Below are 20,173 nucleotides of genomic sequence, written 5' to 3' on the forward strand. Positions count from 1 at the left end.
TTTACAAAAGTGGCAGATTTTGGCAGATTTAAAAGATTCCCAGAAAATTCACATTACCTAATTTGCATTTTCAATAAAAACATATTTTTTAAAAGTAAAAATGACAGGAATCTGCCACTAATGGTCACATTGATACATAGCACAGTCTCATAGGCGAGTTATACAAAATGAACCGTATTATAAATTAGTATAAAGCAGATTTTTAACCTCCCCGAGCAACATCAATGTAGACTCATTACGAGAGATAAGTAGTTAACGTTAAAACTAAGATATATCCTCACTGGAAAGGCACATTGAGTTATTTAAACCGGCTGTTTTTGCTGCAACAAAACGGAGGCAGATAAGATAATGTGGCCTGTACGGACTAGATAAAATATATTCTAGGTTAACATCGTATATCAAGACCTAATTATCTTGTCCAATCACATCTTAAGTTAATCTGCTTATCCACAGATAATCCGATGGACAATGGTCATAGGAATAAATTAGTTTAAAATTGCTTTTTTTTTTAATGGACTGTTTTATTATAACACAATTTTATTTCTAGTTTAATTATTATTTATGTAAATTAATATACCAGGTTAGACAACCTGACAGTTACAGACGTAAGAGATTACTTTTAGCGATAAGGCCGCACTTTGTATATACACATTCTGTATAAATACTTTTTATATACATCTTTTTTTGGGCGCAATAAAGAGTTTATTATTATTATTATTATTCCCAAAAAAAGTCTTATATTGTGTAAAACCATTTATTTTGATTTTAAAATTACTGAACTACTTTTGATAAAATTTCTACTGGACCAATCTGTAAGTATATCCTTTTAGGTTAAAAAAGAATTTTTAAAATCGGTTCAATAAAAAAAGTCAAAGTTACATAAAAAAATAGAACTGATATAAAAACCTCCTTTTTTGAAATAGGTTGAAAAAAGTAAGTACATTTGTTACATTCACTGATACGACAATTTAACCTATAATATTTTTAAAATGCATGTTGATTGTAAAATTTTTAGTCGAACAAAACAGATAGATGACTGGAACTTCGCGCTTACTTTAATAGTTATTTTATTTCATTTATTTCGTGATACATAGGTAGATAACAATGGATAGTAAAAGAAGATAAGTAGATAGATAAATAATATATTTGAATTACTTACAGCACACAAATAATAACAGACATAGACCTGCACAGCAAAATGCATAATACAAGTAAAAATTCCCTTCATGCCTGTGCAACAGTAACACAAAATGAGCAAAAGCCAGTTGAGAAATCCCTAATAAAAAAAAAAAGAAATATGTATCAAATACATTGTGTCCATTACATTTACTATTATTTAATATTTTATTGTAAATAAATAAAAAAACAAATACCATTAGAAGAGGGGTAATCAGAGGTCATATTCTATCAATTTCAAGAACTCAAGTGATAATTATTAACTCGATAATATTACATATCACTCTTTGATAAATGAATATAACCACTGTTTCTCTAAATCCTTTTCATCTGATCAACCTTACACATCGAAGTAAACAAATTTACACACACGCACGCACGCACTCACGCACGCACACACACACACACACACACACACACACATATATATATATATATAGATTAATTATTCTTATATCTGCAATTTAAATACAATTCATTTAATTATATTTTTAGTGTTCTCAAATATGAATCATGATGTTCTAATAATTGATTAGAAATTCATCATAGACAGACAAAGGAATGGTTGTAATCGTAACACGAAACGTCTGTAATATTGAAAACTGATATTTTGTATCAAAACCAACTCGGCCAATGTTAAACAAACAATGAATCATTCATTTCACCCTTGTATGAATGAATGGACAGTATGTTTAGCAAAACATATCTTATTTCTATACATAAAGATTTAATTTCCTCTAACAACTTTCATTGGAATTTCTGCTGACCTGCGCTCTTGGAGGTACGTGTCTTGTGATGCGTCAATCGGAATATTGCAAAAGCAGTTTCTCTAGGTCATCTGTGCCGTGTGTGACATGTCTCTCTATACGGATCTGAGATGTGACGTTTTTTTATTTATTTATTTATTTACACATACACTGACCATACAATTCATTTAATAATATCATTCATTAGATACACTTTCTTTAAAAAAAATATAAATTATACATATTAATATGATAAAACAACATAAAAAAACATGAGAGTCAATCCCCAAATATTTTTAAGAGTAGACTTAAAGAGCATCTTCTATCTCTATGAATATATATTTATTTATCTATATATGTAGGTATATTATGTGTATATGTGTGTGTATGTATGTGTAAGTATATGCATAGATATAGGTATATATTTATGTATATGTGTATTTATACGATTAAATGTAATGTAATTAATTTTATTTTATTTAGTTTGTTTGTACCCGCTGACATTGATGCTCCTTTCCACTTTGGGTTTGCTGGAAGAAAACTCTATTAGAGTTAAGCTCGCCTTTTTGTACATTTGATTACCTCTGTTATTACCTTATAACTGGTGTGAACAATGAATAATTAAATAAATAAATAAAAATAATAATTAAGTTAAAACAATTATATAATAACATCATTATTTTATTTTAAAATTACAATAAAAGAAGAAAAAGAAAACATAAAATGAATGTAGCAGTGTTTGTGCAAAGTACCTAATTCAGCATACGTCGCAGTTTTACATCTGAAGCTACGACACTGATTTTCAATAGGCCCTAAATACGTAACTCACGAGTACATGTGTGCACGAGTTTTTCAGTGACGTAATTTATTTAATATTAATTGTTATTAGTTATATTACCTTTCTATTTCTTTTCCTTTTTGTTGCTAAAGGAAAATTAATAATGTATGTATATACTAATTCACTCAGACCATTCATAGCAATTATAATAATTATTGTTATCTAATAGCATTCCCTTCATGTGTTCTCTGACGGAATTCACAAGGGCATTGTTAAATGTTTCATCATCATCATCATATCCGCCATTAATTGTCCACTGTTGAACATAAGCCTCCCCTTTGAGGGGTTTCGCCAGTAGTTGCCATGCTTGGCTGGCAGATTGAAAACTGTAGTTAGGCTTTAGAGATGTTTCAAAAGGGACGCTGCTGCCTATCCCTCTCCCTGCCTTAGTTGCCTCTTGCGACATCCACGAGAAAGGAAAGATTTATTCAATACAACAAACGACAAAAAATCAATTTTAAATGGCTAGACGGTGTACATAGACTGTCTATATCCAAGACTTCGATTAACTTAAGATTATTCTAATACACGTGGGCTGGTTAACTGGAAACAGCTAGTAAGTCGTCAGATCATAAATCAAATACTAGATTTGTAGTAAAGGATCATTTACATCGTTATAAGTTTTGTTACTGTATCCACTTTAAACTCAAAACTATCACGTTATACGATTGCAGAAATATTACAAAAATTTATTCAAATTTATTGGAAATATCGCATAACAAATAAAAAAAATAGCTGAATGGCAAATTTTCATTGTCTTTGAAGTTGGTTAAAATTTTAAGTTTGTTTTGTTTTTTTTATCGTTATTATTTCAGCCCTTAACTTCCACTGTTAAACATAAGCCTTCGCCATAAGGGGAGTTTTGCCAGTAGTTGCCACGCTTGGCATGCGGGTAGGCAACCGCAGTTAGACATTTAAAGATGTTTTAAGAGGGACGCTGCTGCCTATCTCTGGCCCTGCCTTAATCGCCTCTTACGATACTCACGGAAAAGGTAGGGGCGGCTCATTCTATGCCGAAGCACACACAGCGACTTTTGTTTTATACTTTCTATCAATATGAGCAAACTCCTGACATAAGTCGGGGTTTACAAAAATTGGTGAAACTTGATTTGCAAGTACTTGTTTATATTGTACTCGCTTTTTCAAGTTATTGAATACACCAAGACAATGACTCATCCTTTTGGTAATTTTCACTTTAAAATGTTCTTATGTAAGTCTGACTAAGTCAATAGAGCAACCCGACGATCTATACGTAAACTTTCTGTGGTAATGTGCGTAAGCGCACTATATTCTCCTTCGTTGAAAAAGGAGGGAATTCTTAAAATTATAATTTTTGTATGTCCTGATGAATCCTTCACTAATATAAACCTATTTTGAGATTTGCCTCCAATAAGATTTACTCTCATGTTAGTACAAAAGGAACCACTTAAATTTTATGAGGTTACCATAGTAGAATTTTATTTTAAATTTTGGTGACGGTAATTCTTTTTACAATTGATAGGGTTTACTCTCATGAAGGTTGCAAATTAATCTTGTAACTATTAAGTCGAGTTATAATATATAAATAATAATAACTTTTAAACGAAAGGTCTCAATTGAAAAAAGTTTTTTTTATGTATACAATTAGGGATAAAGAGGCGGTAACTGATTGTATCTATTCCTATTCAGTTACTATACAGAGACGTCACTGCACGCGTTTAGAACATGTGCTTAGACAAATTGACAAGTAACATATTCACATGCATTGACTTAACCTTATGAACCTGTAGCCAGATGTTCCAAGAATGTACTTTCACCACCGGCCAAGACGCAGATAAGATCTAGATAAGACTGTCAAATACATAAGCAATCATCGACTCGTGTGTATGATAAATAAGAGAGTCTACTATGAATCGTAATTCTGACGTTTTGGAACCCAGAACTAAGAAACACGATCATGAAAACATAAATTAGTATTGTAACGAAAGAATAGAGTAGCGGTGCCTTAACTGGATATATGCCAGTAAGGCATATACTATACAAGATGGATCTTTTTTTATACAACTTAGAATGGCAAACAAGCTGACGGAGACCTGATGGAAAGTGGTAACCGTCGCCTATAGACATGAGCAATACCATGGATATAACAGAATATACTGTTTCGCCCATGATACACCCCATGCGTTGCAGAATGTGCGATGTGAAATAGGAATCCATGGAAAACGTGATGCGCAACTGGAATTAGTTGGCAAGTATGCGTATGAGTCTACTGGAACCGGCTTATCCAGAGTTAGGGGACTACAGTTATCATAAACCACGGGATATCGTTAATACATAGGATCTATGAAAAGATGGTATAAGGCAGGGAGAAGCTCAAAAAAACCCGATGGGTCGACGTGCAACGGTTTAGCTGACTCTATATGCGAATATAAGATAAGTAAAAAGTAATGCTTCTTTTGTCATAAAGAGATTATGACAAACAAACTCTTGGATTTATAGTTTTTTAAAAACAAATCTCTGCAAAAAGTTAAAACAGTATTTATTAATGATAAAAATGCATTTCGATAGCATGTTTTTTTATGATTTTGAAATATTTTGTTCGGCTTCGAAATAACGGTCAGATTTTCATAGTAGGTATGCAGTTCAAATAAGATATTATCTGCGCACACGCATGTTATCATTAATCACAACAAAGATGACGTAATGACGTGGAAAGTGAACGTACATACTTCCGTTTCAGCGAAAAAGCGCGCACGCATGGCAACAAAACGCGATTAAATTATTATAGAACAATTGTAATGAACAATATATTTTTGTATTCCTTTCCTTCACGATATTCAAATTTTAATAAAGCGCTGATGATCAACTGCCAAATAAGGTTTATTTGTATTATATTTGATTATATTAACTTTATATATTCTTTATTGCACTTGAACAATAGATACAGCGGTTAGTTTAACAACTTGTTACCAAGGGAGGGTTTATCTCTAAAAGAGATCTTTTCTAGCCCACCCAGTGTGTTTAGAGAGGAAATAATCTTTTTAATCTTTTTAACAGTCTCGGGTCTTCAAGTCGAATTAGTTCGGAAACGCACGTGCGAGTTAAGTAACTACGCGACTCATAAACTTTGACATTAATATATTATAAGAGCAAAAATGGCCGTGTGGTCCCTTCCTTTCCCGTGGGTGTCGTAAGAGATGAGAGGGACGCTGTTGCCTATTCCTCGCCCTCCTTAGGGCGAGGAATAGGCAACAGCGTCCCTCCTAAAACATCTCTAAAGCCTAAGTGTGGTTGCCAATTCGCCTGCCAAGCGTGGTAACTACCCATAAACCCTCCAAGGGGGAGGCTTATGTTCAGCAGTGGACAGTTAAAGGCTGATATGATGACGATGAATTGCAAAAAATAATTTACAAAATCAGTATTGTTTAGTCATCATACATACATATATTTAATAGTTATTAACACGGATATCCGTCGTGTGGAATTCAACTAGAACATAATGAGAATGACATAAGATTGATCTCGTTTAATATATCTATTAAAATACCTAAGCGTAGATACGATATATGCAGTACATATCAATGATTTGAATTAATGAGTTCATTTCGACACTAAAATTAATTAATTAAAACTAAGTTTAATATAATAATATCTAACGATTGAATCAGTGTTGTAGTTCCGTGAGTTATTTAGAATTAATATAGTTTATTATGTCATCGGAATAGTAGTCTCATTTGAGGTAAGCAAAGTTATTTACAATTATTAATTTATTTCTTTAATTTTATTGATTTAATTAAAATATGGTACAAAAGGTGGGCTTAATGCTAGTAGCATTCTTTACCAGTCAACCTTTAGGATGTACAGTGAATCACAAATACGGTACTTCCTTCTTGGGATAGATAAAGAAAATAACAGCTAAAAATGTATATCGATACACAATAAATAATGTATATATAACGAGATTTATCGAGCAAGAATGAATGGAGATCTCGGTAGAGGCCGCCCTAGACGGACGTATGTCGACCAAATAGGTGAGCGTGTATGAAAAGATTGATGAATGGGGAAGAAGCGAAAGAGGTTTGTTTGAATCGAAGCATTTGGCGTTCCATTGTTTCTGCCTACCCTAATGGGGGACAGGCGTGACAGATATGTATGTATATATGTATATAACGTATGTATAAATAACATAAAATGATAATTATAATATATATATATATATATATATATTATAAAATTATGAATCGATTTTTATAATTATTTTTGTAATCGATAAAATTTATAATTTTGTAAAACGTACAAGTATAATTTTGCGACTATTTTGATCCCGTTCGAAATATAAAACTGTTTGTTATGAAGCAAAATCTACTTCCAAGTATCGTTATGAACTTTCACATGTATAATATAAACAACATATATAATATATTATCAAGATATATTACAAAACCCGTAGAAACGCTAGTAACTGATCCGTAATTAAATACTAGACTTAAATCACCAAATTTCAAACCTAATATACCTGGTCAAACCACTTTCTAGAGTCTTGAAATCACACGAACGTAATGGATTCTTTAATGACTTAATGATGAGACAATAGTAGGTAATTTAGTAATTGTCCATTTACATCAGAGGCACATTTAGTCACAATTATTATTTTTTGCACCTACAACGAGGAATATATCAGTTTTTATTTTTTATATTCAAATGCGCTTCTTATAAACCATCCTTTTTATTACATAACCGAGCGACCCGATTTTTATCCCGGTTTGTCAGTAATCCGATTATGCGAAGTACTGGCTGACTGGGCTAAAAAGCAGTTAATGCCCTTCTCCATTGTACGTTCTACTGTTTAATCTTTTCTCATAAGCGGATCAAAATACAGCAGGGTATTACCACCAGCCAGGCATCTTTTTTTTAATTTAGAGACTCTTTCTTTTGTACTGGTACATTTGTTATGCATAGTTCCTCTTTGTTGCTTCTTTCTACATTCTGGGTATGAAAAAGAGTTATGCCATTTTATATTCTTTCTCTGTCACTATACAGAATAAAAAACAATTTACGCAGAAGGTAATTTCGTATTAGATACAGTGTTGTACATGCTCTGAATAGGTAATATTTAAATTTTACTTTATCACTTTGGAAAGAAAGCGTGTAAACATCCAATTACCGTAGATAAACTATTGTACATTTGGAATATTTTAGGTGAATCAATTTACTATAATCATACAAGCACATATGTATAGTGTAGTCGTGTAATTAAAGATCAATATGGTATCAATACACGCAGATCTTGTTACGTGAAACTTCATAGAAATATGATTTCTCTAGGCTTTCTCGGACAATAACTGCAACGATAGTAACCATAGACAATCTCTGCTATTTTTATAAAAAAAAACTTACATCGATTAAAGTCGCGAGTCCATTTATGAGCAGCATGCCTTGATGTCATTTATTAGCTTTTATAAAAAAAACTAAAACTAGTCTCAAATACATAAAACTCGATTCTAAATTCAAAGATTAAGTTGTAATCACAGACATCGATGTCAATAGATGTCGTAATTGTACGCATTCTGCATGCCAATTATTAGATGTAAAACTCTCAAAAAAGTGTAATAAAAATAGATCTAAAAATTCTTGAACTCTCCTAAAGTTCAAGAGAATTTAACTAACTCTATTCCGTTTAAATTTTAATTTGCAGCTCGTATATAGAATTGAAGTAAAAAAATGTTTAGATGATATAGAATAATACGCTTGAATAATATTTTAGGAAGGGTTTAAATTATATTACAGACCATATATTTATTATATTACATGCGATGTTTGTATACATAGAAAACCAAAACGACTATGTCTTTTAAGTATTTTTATATGTGTTGAGGAAAAGAATCTTAGTAATAGTCAAATAGAACAAATAGTCTTATGCTAGTAACTTGATCCCTGAAAACCATCCTCGCAGTTTTAATAAACCTGGTTAATTCATCATGATGGGTCCACTCGTTTAGCTTCATCTTCGTCTATCATCGCTCACTGGTATCCAGCCAACATAAACATATATAGTACAGGCGAGGATACTATTTCATTTTCATACATTTAACATGTATTTTTTTTTAATTGGTGAAAATGGCATGGTAACCCCGCCTGCACTATCGGTATACGTTGACGGCGCACCAATGAGGGATGATAGGTGAAGATGAAAAGGCAGGTCAGTTAGCCCATTGTGACGAATTTAATGATAAATTTGTCACGATAGTTTCCAGGAGGAACCGCGTGAAGCTTGACCTGATAGGGTATATTTATAGCAACGGGGACTACCCTGCCCCACACAATCCCTTCCCCCCACATTTAACATGTATATCTACTTAAAGTCGGTATTCATCTATGTAACTTTTAATGCAACAAGATAACTTTAGTATTCTTGATTCTACGCCAAAGGTTTGTTTGGCATCCGTTTGGAATGTGTAAGATCAAACGGTTGCAAGTTCTTATGCGTGCTACTGCATTCATCAGATGGTATCGCGGTGCTCTATAGCTCGCCTTGGACAGGTATCACTTAAAGTTGAATGTAAGGAACATATTACACTATCACACGCAGCTATTGAAATTCCTAGCGATTGGTTTAGCAAGTTTTTTACCATTATTATATTTTCCTTAAATAAATACTAGTCAAATAATTGATAACTAAAGATTGTGTTCCACAAAAAAAAAAAAATTGTGGCATTCCATTGTGGCAAAACTAGTTATTTTGATGTAAAAAGTAAAATAGTGAACCGCTTTTGATAAAATTTCTATGGGACCGATTTACAAGTAAGTAAATATTGTATCAGATAAAAAAATAACAGTATCGTTGTACATACATAGCGTTACGTTAAGCCCCGAGCATGATTTTAAATAAAAAAGATATATATTATAAATCTTTCAATTGATATTGAAAGTGCAGCATTTTAGCAACTAATAGAATGATCCTATCTATGATCATATGTATATGATAGTGTAATAACCCTGTAAGGCAGGTTGGCGTTGGCATTCGCACAGACTGTCCAAGTTCAACCAACTGCGGTTTCTCGGTCGTGACTCGAATGGCGACGCGGGTCCCCGCCGGACCGGGTTTGTGGCCGACCATACGTTTTGGAGGAAAAATGTGTATGAACATTATGCGCATTTAGATAAGAGCACAACCGCTCACATCATTGTAGTGTAACAAAATTACGTAAAACATCTGTTTTACTGGTCGACATACGTTCAATAACATTTAAAAAATATTACTAAATAGTCATATTTACAATTTGTTTCACAAACAGGAAACAACAATTACAACGGTGACAAAATACAAAGGTGGTGAAAGAGGAGATATTTCTTAAACACATTAATTTATAATATTATTTATTTATAACACAGATTTTGCTATGCAAAGAAAATTGACACACACAAAAGGGGGGTAAAGAGGTTTCTTCAGGGTCGGCAACGCACGCGTAATACCTCTGGTATTGCAGGTGTTCATAGGCTACGATAACCACTTACCGTCAGGTGGGCCGCATGCTTGTTTGCCACCTCAGTGGTATAAAAAAAAACACTCTTCGAAAAATTAATATATGACTAATACGGATATATGGTATATCTCACCGATTGCAAAAAAATATTGCATCGGTTTTCGTCTAAGTTAATGCGTAAGATACATACAAAAATACAGGTGAATTGAAAATATTCTTGTTTCTAAAGTCTCTTAGAGACCTGGGTGACCACATTGGTATATTATCCCGAGAAAGACACGGGTTTGGTCTCTTTAAAAAGGTGATATGTACTCTTATATATCTTTGTGAAGATGCGTTCACATACTCGGGTAGGCAGCCTATTCTGGGTTGGACACGACCCACCGGCCTCACTTAAATACGCTTATGGACGTTACCCGGAATTTGAAGGACATGAAGAATGGCCGCATATGGATGATGAAGCGATGAAAAGAGGAAATGGAATGGAAAACCCATAGGGAAATAGCATCAATACCGACCTGTTGTATACAATACGAGGAAGAACTGCCTAAGAACAGTATGGGACCTTCGGTGGCATACGGGAGGAATGCAAAATAATGCATCGATCACGAGATACCGTCGCGCGTGTCTAACACAACCTTGTGCGAAATAATTCGCAGAAAACTGAGTGCTGATAATATTGCTGTTGTTTCATAAATAAGTCTTTATACAACATTTATATTTGTCATTTATAGAATTTAATAATGTATTTACAGATTCCACTGTATCGTGCAGTGACGGGAAATGATTATATATATTATAATATAAACCAGTACTTATAGTCAACGAGTAACTTCGTACGTGCTGAATTAAATTTAAGTTTTAATTAATTTAAATTAATATTATAAGGAAATATTTGATTTTTCGTTTGCAATCATCATTATTATCGTATCAAACGTTATCTGTCCACTGCTGAATATAGGTCTCCACAATAATGCCATAAGAAACACTCCTCAGCCACCTGTATCTACTAACTGTCGTAACTATGGTGTGGTAACCCCACCTGCGCTATCGATATACATTGGCGGGTCTACCATGAAGTGTATGAGGGAGAAAGGATTGTTAGTAATAGAGATTAGTAATCCCATTGCTAGCGATATAACCTATCAGGTCCACCTCCACGCGATTTTCCCTGGAAACCATCGTGGTTAATTCTAGTAGAAATTGTCGCAGTGAGTTAACTGACCTGTTTTATCGTCGCCTATCATCCCTCACTGGTGCGCCGCCAGCGTATACCGATAGCGCAGGCGGGGTTACCATTCTATTATCACGGTCTCAGATTCAATTTATTACTAGACTATAGCGAAATAAAAAGGACGGTTATAGTTTTGACCGATAGGTATGTATGTATGTTCATCTGTTTCCTATAACTTCTTCCATAACTTCTAATTATCATAATTTGACAAGTTTTTCATTGGAAGCGATTTGATCGTTCGCTAATTATAGAGTATGGGGGGAAAGGAATTGTTAGTGATAAGATTTAACAGCCCTGTTGCTAGCAATACACCTTATCAGATCGATCTCCACGCGGTTCCCCCTGTAAACCGTAGAGTTTAATTCTCGTTTAATTGGTTATTAATGCCCAACTGACCTGCCTTCATCCTCACTTGTCACCTATCACTGGTACCCCGCCGTTGTATAGCGACAGCGCAGGCGGGCTTACCATTTCATCTTCACACATTAAAAAAATATATAGTATGTAACGTAGCATTAAAATAAATACAGCGCCCTCTAGAGGATATAAAGTAATGACAGACACAAGACTAACAGTCTGAAGACACCACGCCGGCATACACAGACCATCAGTGTATGCCGGCTGAAAACCCAGTGACCCGGGGGTCGTCGTCTCCGGAGTAGAAGCCGGGGTAATGGGGTACGCCCCGAGGCCCCTACCTCGCCCGCCCACACATCATCTGGCGGGCAAAGAGAAGCCCTTGATTGATTGGTTTTTTAATGATGCGGTGTTCTTCAGGATAGACTTCGTCATTTTTGCGGAGCAAAATGTACTTTTAACGATCAATTTATGATAACAGGTATATAATAAAAATCATAAAAATGATTTTACATTGTTTTTGCAATCAATGACATTATTGATGACTAGGTATAGGTAGGAGCCAAATAGCGTGTAATATAAAACCGGTCTGATTACAATTAAAATGAATTTTGTGGTTAAATATCTAATATATGTACCTAATATGCTCATATTTCATACTAGTTCATATTCCTTTTTAAAAGACAGTCCAGCATACCTACAATGCCTTTGTGTTGTGGGTGACCATGGGCGGCGTTAGTCACCTACTATCATATTTACCAGAGGGAGACTTTGTACAAAAGTCGATTACTTGGGTACCTCTGTCCCATTCGTGTTTCAACCGTGAAGCAGTTGTGTTTGCATGGCTGTGTTTCGGTTTGAAGGGTGGGATATGGAGTGAATTTACTGGGTACAGAGAAATAACACCTGAGTCCTGAGGAATGGCAACGCATGGAGGGTATCATGGGCGAAACAGTATACTCTGTTATGTCCATGGTACTGCTCATGTCTATAGGCGACCGTTACTACTTTCCATCAGGTGGGCCGTCAGCTTGTTTGCCATTCTAAGTTGTATAAAAAATATAAAATAAACATAAATAAAACTATCAAGAGAGCTGCATGCTCGTTTGCATCCTGTGTTATAAAAAAAAGTCTGCTGATATGTCGTATCTGTTCAGAAATACTGCTGCTGGAAGTTGATGCCAAAGTGGAGACTGTCCTATATTCGGGACAATTAGTAGTTTCTTGACAATTTCATTAAATTCGATTGAAATAGGCTGTAAACAGTTTATTTACATTAAATTACAGCGGTTATATTATTGACCCATAATTCAATTGGAAACGAGAGAAATTAGCCTCGGTGTCCGGCGTATAAGCACGTGGCTACGTGCCTTAGGTACATACTGGGACACCAATAAGAATGGTGACCTTTGTACATGGTCATTAGTTTGATGTCAGATCGTTCAATTTTTTTTTACCTTGAAACGGATGTTGAACGTTTGAAAGACATATTGTTTTTACGCGACCACCCAAAAAAGGAGAGTAATGTTATCAGAGTTCATGTTAGTTTTTTTGTTCTATCACAACTTCTAAATTACTAGACAGATTTGAATTTATGGGGCATCGTTAGAATCCTTTTAATAGCCCGAGTAATATTAGCTTGTATAGCTAATATTACTCGGGCTATTAAAAGGATAATACGATATATGATTTTATGAAAATACGTTATTTTTGGCAGGTTGACCATATTTCTTTTATTTGCAAAATTATATGCAATATATACTATTTTGTATAAAATTTTTTTTGATGAGTGAAAATGGTATTGTAACCCCGCCTACGCTAATGGGATACGCTGGCGGAGCACCAGTGAAGGGTGATAGATGAGAATGAAAACAGGCTAGTTGGCCCATCATGATGAATTCATCAGGAATGAACCATGATAGTTTCCAGGGGGAACCGCGAGAAGGTCGACCTGGTTGGATATATTGCTAGCAATGGGATTCTCAGTTTCCATTACTAACAATTCCTTTCCTCCGTATATACAATTTGTAGTGGCTTATTCAATGTCGTGTGGTCCCAGCATAGAATGGGCTATCCCTTATTTTCATGTGGGTGTTGTAAGAGGCGACTAAAGAAATTTAAAGGTCGAGAGAGGGGCAGCAGCGTCCCTCTTTAAACATAACCAAAATCTAATTGCAGTTGCCAAGCGTACCAGGGTGAGGCCTATGTCCAGCAGTGGACAGATAACCGCTGAATGACGATGATGATATACAATTTAGAATGGCAACCAAGCTGACAGCGCACTTGATGGTAAATCGTAAATGGACATCACAGAATATACTGTTACACCTAATATATCTTTTACGTCTTACCAGTATTGAGGATTAAGATGTTATTACACTATACCACAAGAATAAAGTATTTTTATGACCTGCTTTTTTTTATACAACTTAGAATGGCAAACAAGCTGACGGCCCACCTGATGGAAAGTAGTAACGGTCGCCTATAGACATGAGCAGTACCATGGACATAACAGAGTATACTGTTTCGCCCATGATACCCTCCATGCGTTGCCATTCCTCAGGACTCAGGTGTTATTTCTCTGTACACAGTAAATTCACGCCATATCCCACCCTTCAAACCGAAATACAGCCATGTAAACACAACTGCTTCACGGTTGAATCACGAATGGGACAGAGGTGCCCAAGCAATTGACTTTTGTACAAAGTCACCCTCTGGTATACTCCCTTAGGTACTTAGTAAATTTTAACGCCGATTTTAGAATTCCGTATCAATATGGTATACCATAACAGTCTGGGAGAAAGAGATATTAAATGGACAGCAATGTGTTTTTTTTTTTAATGAGTGATAATTAAATGAGGCACTAGTACGGCATTATAGGTGACAATGAAAGCAGGTCGGTTAGCCCATCGTGACGAATTCCATTTAGAAGAAATTACCATAATTGTTTGTAGCGGGAACCGCGTGGAGATCGATACAATACATTGCTAGCAATGAGGCAGTTAGACCCAATTACTAACAATCCCTTTTCCTCCAAGTATAAGGTGTAGCGGTCCCATAACTAGCAATACACCCCGTCAAGCCGACCTCCACGATTTTTCTCCAGAAACTGTCGTGGTTAATTCTTGTGGAATTCGTCATGATGAGCTAACTGACCTGCATTCGTCCTCACCTATCGTCTCTCACTGGCATCCCGGCAACTTATTCCAATGACGCAGGCGGGGGCTATTCCATTTTTACCCATTAAAAAACCATAATAATCTATTAACATTCCCACTGCTAGGCACGAGTATCTAGAGAAATATACTACCATGCTGGAATGACGGTGTGGTACAAGGTTTTGTTTAATTTTAAACCGACTTCGAAAAAGGAGGAGGTTCCCAATTCTTGGTATTTTTTATCTGTCAGTTATAAACTGATCTGGAAAATTCTTTTTTTTAAACATTTTTTTATATTTATAATACTTATATATTATTATACTTTCATATTTGTTCTATAGGAGCTTTATCTAAATCGGTTCAGTAGGTTAGTTTCTAAATTAAAATAAAAGGTTTTTTTTTAATGAAAATATTTGATTTCGCCATAATTGGAGTCGGTTTATGTTTGTGGAACGCAATCCTTAATTAAATTAAAAATCAAAAATTGCTAAGGTTATCATGTGTTTTACGTTAGGCTTTAATTATGTCGGGCATTCTAAAAACTATAGCCTCTACCTACCCCGTAAGGATGACAGTCGTGAGTATTATATATTACACGTACAGTTGTTTGTTGTAATTTGTGTTTGTAGCGGAGATAGAGGACGTGCTACACCATATAATGTTCTATCGTGTATCACAATTTATCAGTTAATAAAGATAATGCATATAATGTTGCGACAGGCTAGATTAACATCTTCCCAACCATATTGTATGTCACGACTTAGTTATTGTACAAGTAAATTTAACTTCCAAAAAAAAAACCGTGATTTCAATTATGACGCCTATCACTACAGAACAGGTAGATAGATAGATACTCTTTATTGTTTCCCTCAAAAGATTACAATAGTAAACTTATTATAAATATAAATAATTAATTTATTTATTTATAGAATTATCAACATAAGATACAGCTAAACATTTTAGTACAATACACTGGTAGATTAAATCTAACTGTTCTTACATTTATAGGCAACCACAGCATGCCTTGTGTTTGATAAACATTAAAATAGAATTAAATTATTAAATATAAGAACTTTTTTTTTATACAACTTAGAATGGCAAACAGGTTGACGGCCCACCTGATGGAAAGTGGTAACTATCGCCTATAGACATGAGCAGTACCACGGACTTAACAGAGTATACTGTTTCGTCCATGATACCCCCCATGCGTTGCCATTCCTGAGGACTCAGGTGTTATTCTCCTGTACCCAGTAAATTCACGCCATATCCCACCTTTCAAACCGAAATACAGCCATGCAAACACAACTGCTTCACGGTTGAAACACGAATGGGACAGAGGTACCCAAGCAATCGACTTTTGTACAAAGTCTCCCTCTGGTAATGTATCTAGTATATTTAATACTAGATACATAATAATTACTTGTGGCTAATCTGATGGTAAGCGACTACCGTCGCAACACCAGAAATTGAAAAGAAAAGAAAAGAAAAACAGAGGAATTGCAAGTGTGCTGCCGGCCTTTTAAAAAGGAATATGCTCTTTTCTTGAAGTTTACGATTATATTAGACGTTATCTGCCCACTGTTGAACACAGGCCTCTTTCATAAACTGCGTTAAGGAACGGTCCCGAGTAACCAGCATTTACTGACCTCCTGCAATCTAGTGGGAGGTCGTCCTGCACTGCAGTTGCCAGTACGGGGTTGCCACTCAAGAGTTTCTTGTTAAAATAACGGTCTTAAGTTGTTAAAATAATGAAACAATTAAAAATAATGTCTTTATAATTTATTATCGACAACCACGCGGATGAAGCCGCGTATGCTGTGAGTACAACATAAAAAGTGAAAGAATGAGACTGGTTTTACTCGCGTTTAATTAAAACTTTGCGTAATTATAATTAATCGTTACCAATCTTGAATATTACCGATATTTTGTAGCGTCTACGATCATATCGTCATAGTCGTAGAATACTGACGGATCTTTATATGTAATCTTTGTCAGATCCGTCAGTATTCTACGACTATGACGATATTAGAATACGATATTAGTTTATCTACTACACACTATAAAACTATCGAGTAAAAGTTTTAAAAAGTATCCGAACGTGTATTGCAATTGCGGTAGATTAAAAAAAATGTAATGACTATTCAAAAGTGCTTCAATGTAAGTTTATTTGAATAAATGATTTTCTATTCTATTCTATTCTATTCGTTTAAATATTTTATTAGCAGTTCGACTTTCCTAAAATAAACACCTATTATATTGTAGCTACAAAGATTTTTTACAACAAAACTTTAATCTTTATGTAATTAAACTGAACGATTGCAGTTGGTTCAGGACTGTTCCTTATGGTAGTCTATGGATGAAGCCTATGTACAGCAGTGCACAGATAATGCATAGGATGATGATGATGATGATGATGATGACGATGATGATGATGATTGAACTAATTGTATTGTTTTTGTATATTTTTCAGGCTTCCTAATATGGATTCAGTTTAAACTGTATCGTATAATTTAAATATCTTTTTGACTTAGAAACCCGTTTCACTACCTAGTGGCTTCGCATTTATGAAAGTATCTTGTGAAACTCTAGGCAAGGTTATGCGAAAATTGTAAGCAAATGCAACAAACGGAAACTAATATGACAGTCATACAACTAGTTTCCATTAAACATACATAACTCAATGTAAATTCATACACATATATGAATAAATGAAAATACATATAAGTTGTGTACCTATGTGTCTTGAGATTCGTATGCATGAACATATATACATACATATGTCGTAATATATTTCGCAAACACAATATTTTTAATTCAAATTCACGCGGGCAAGGCTGCGGGGCATAGGTATTTACTTATTTACACTTTATTGTACCATTTATTAAAATAATAAATATAGTTAATTTTGCTGATATCCAAAAGGTGGCCTTATCGCTCCGCAATCTCTTCCAGAGAACCTTTGGGTAGAAGACATTAAAAAAAAGACAAAGGGTAGGTGGCGCACTATTATATAGATACTAATATATACAAACAGGGAGGAAGGGATTGTTAGTAATGGGGAGGTTAGTCCCCATTGCTATCAATATACCCTATCAAGTCAACTTCCACGCGGATCCCCCTGGAAACTATCGTGACAAATTTATCATTGAATTCGTCACAATGGGCTAACTGACCTGACCTTTTCATCCTCACCTATCATCGCTCACTGGTGTCCCGCCGGTGTATACCGATAGCGCAGGCGGGGTTACCATTCCATTTTCACTCATAAAATAAGGCATCATCAAAGCCTAGCCGCCTTTATCAACCCGCCTGCCAAGCGTGACAACTACTGACAACCCCCCCTCCCCCCTCTCCCCTCCCCAATAGGAGAATGCCCATGTTCAGCAGTGGACAGTTAACGGTTGATATGGTATATTAGTCGAATATTGAAAGGTATATTTTAATTTTTATTTTAATGGGTGATAATGCAATAGTAACCCCACCTGTGCCAACGGTATACGCTGGCGGGATACCAGTGATAGGATAGATGATAGAGGACGATGAAAGCAGGTCAGTTAGCCTATCGTGAAGAATTCCACGAGAAGTAACCACGATGGTTTCCAGGGGAAACCACGTGGAGGTCGACCTTACTCAATTAGTAACATTGCTAGCATTGGGGCTGTTAAACTCCATCGCTAACAATCCTTTTCCCCCCTATATTTTTATATTGGCCACAACAGAATATCAGTGTTTTGCTCTTTTGGGGGCAAAACAATAAACTGAGTTCTGACCATTTTGTGTCACTATGGCACACGCATGAAAGAAGAACAAAGTTACTTGTTGTATATATTTTGCTTTTTTTTTGTATATGCATTCTTTTATCTCTTTTTACTGTGTATGTATGTTGTTATCTGTGTGTTGTAAGTAATGCAAATAAATTACCTATCTACCTATTATATGCGAATAGTCGCAATGTGTAACATTAACATTTAAAAACCAATTCTTAATAAAACTTGAACGGCATTTTTAATAACAGGTTAACGGAGAACGTAACATATGTATAGCTACAAAAACAACCATGGAGAGGATTAATTTTTATAGATATTTGTAGAGGTTTTTTGTTCGTCTGTCTGTTTTTATAGACATCACCTGGAATGGAAACTATCTGACTGTATTTAAAAATGCTTTATACAGTTATAGGTTATTTAGTTAAAATAGAGCTATAGTTAATAAAGGCGTTTACCTACATTTATCCTTAAAAGGGAATTCTAAAGAACTCCAAGAAAACAATGATCCGAGTAACTAAACCTATTACCTATTATAAAATAAACCTATTCATTAATTGACGTTAAATTCTAAAACTCACCATTTTAATAATTTATCGAGTAACTCTACTTCAGACCTGTAAAGAGACACTTGTATAAATATATAATAGAATCATATTCATTATTATATATATATATATATATATATATATATATATATATATATATATATATATATATATATATAATTATGAACACATAATTAGAATATACGAGTCGGATGCGTCTATATATGAAATTATGGAAACAAAAATTAAAATTAATACAGACTTCCTAATTTAAACATGAACTACAAAATAATGATTTCACAATGTAAATAATCATTGCGGATGGCATGTAATGATATAGATAAATGCTTAACGACTGATAAATCTAATAGAAACACTAATAAATAGGTATTAGACATTTATTAGGTGTCATTACGTACTAATATAATGACAACATGCTGACAGTTTGACATTAAAACCTAATAGACACGTTATCGACGAGTTAACAACGGTCATAACCGTCAAAGAGATACAATACAATACAACTACACAACTCACCGCGAGAAGCGTTCAAAAAATCCGTCACAGAACAAGGAACTAATCCAAAAAGAATCCCTTTAAAGAATAAAGAGAGATAGTTCCGAACACATAAGGGTAAACACTAAACACAACACGCTTTCAACGGATTTGAATATGGCGACTGGCGGAGACACGCGCAGGTGCGCCGGCGCACCGACTGCGGGTAACTGACTGGCTCGACTCGAAGGCTGTCCAGATGACGGTGTCAAGACGCTTTGCGTAACCGCTCGTGGTAACGAACCATCAAGAGTCGATAGAACACATTAGATTTTAATTAATAACGGTAAAATATTGATGTTTTTCGCAAGAGAAGAGCTATTTTTGTAATAGT

The 20,173-nt window shown here is 34.7% G+C and overlaps 1 protein-coding gene across 7 annotated transcripts in view; it reads right to left on the bottom strand.

Annotated features, from left to right (window-relative positions):
- Positions 1–20,173, bottom strand: part of LOC113513781 (ephexin-1) — a 175,975-nt gene that overhangs the window by 98,106 nt on the left and 57,696 nt on the right. For 5 of the 7 annotated variants that reach the window (XM_052892345.1, XM_052892223.1, XM_052892284.1 and 2 more), the window contains exons 1-2: positions 19,822–19,998; positions 19,318–19,353 (exon numbers count right to left, since the gene is read on the bottom strand). The exons of 1 other annotated variant lie outside the window; for it this stretch is intronic. The gene's annotated coding sequence lies outside the window, so the exon portion shown is untranslated. Of the gene's footprint in view, positions 1–19,317; positions 19,354–19,821; positions 19,999–20,173 lie in introns of those variants that run through there. One more of the 7 variants, XM_052892103.1, reaches the window with a different exon arrangement.

The sequence above is a fragment of the Galleria mellonella genome, unplaced genomic scaffold (assembly GCF_026898425.1).
Source record: "Galleria mellonella isolate WM207_F2 unplaced genomic scaffold, CSIRO_AGI_GalMel_v1 utg103, whole genome shotgun sequence".
In the NCBI taxonomy this organism is placed as follows: domain Eukaryota; kingdom Metazoa; phylum Arthropoda; class Insecta; order Lepidoptera; family Pyralidae; genus Galleria; species Galleria mellonella.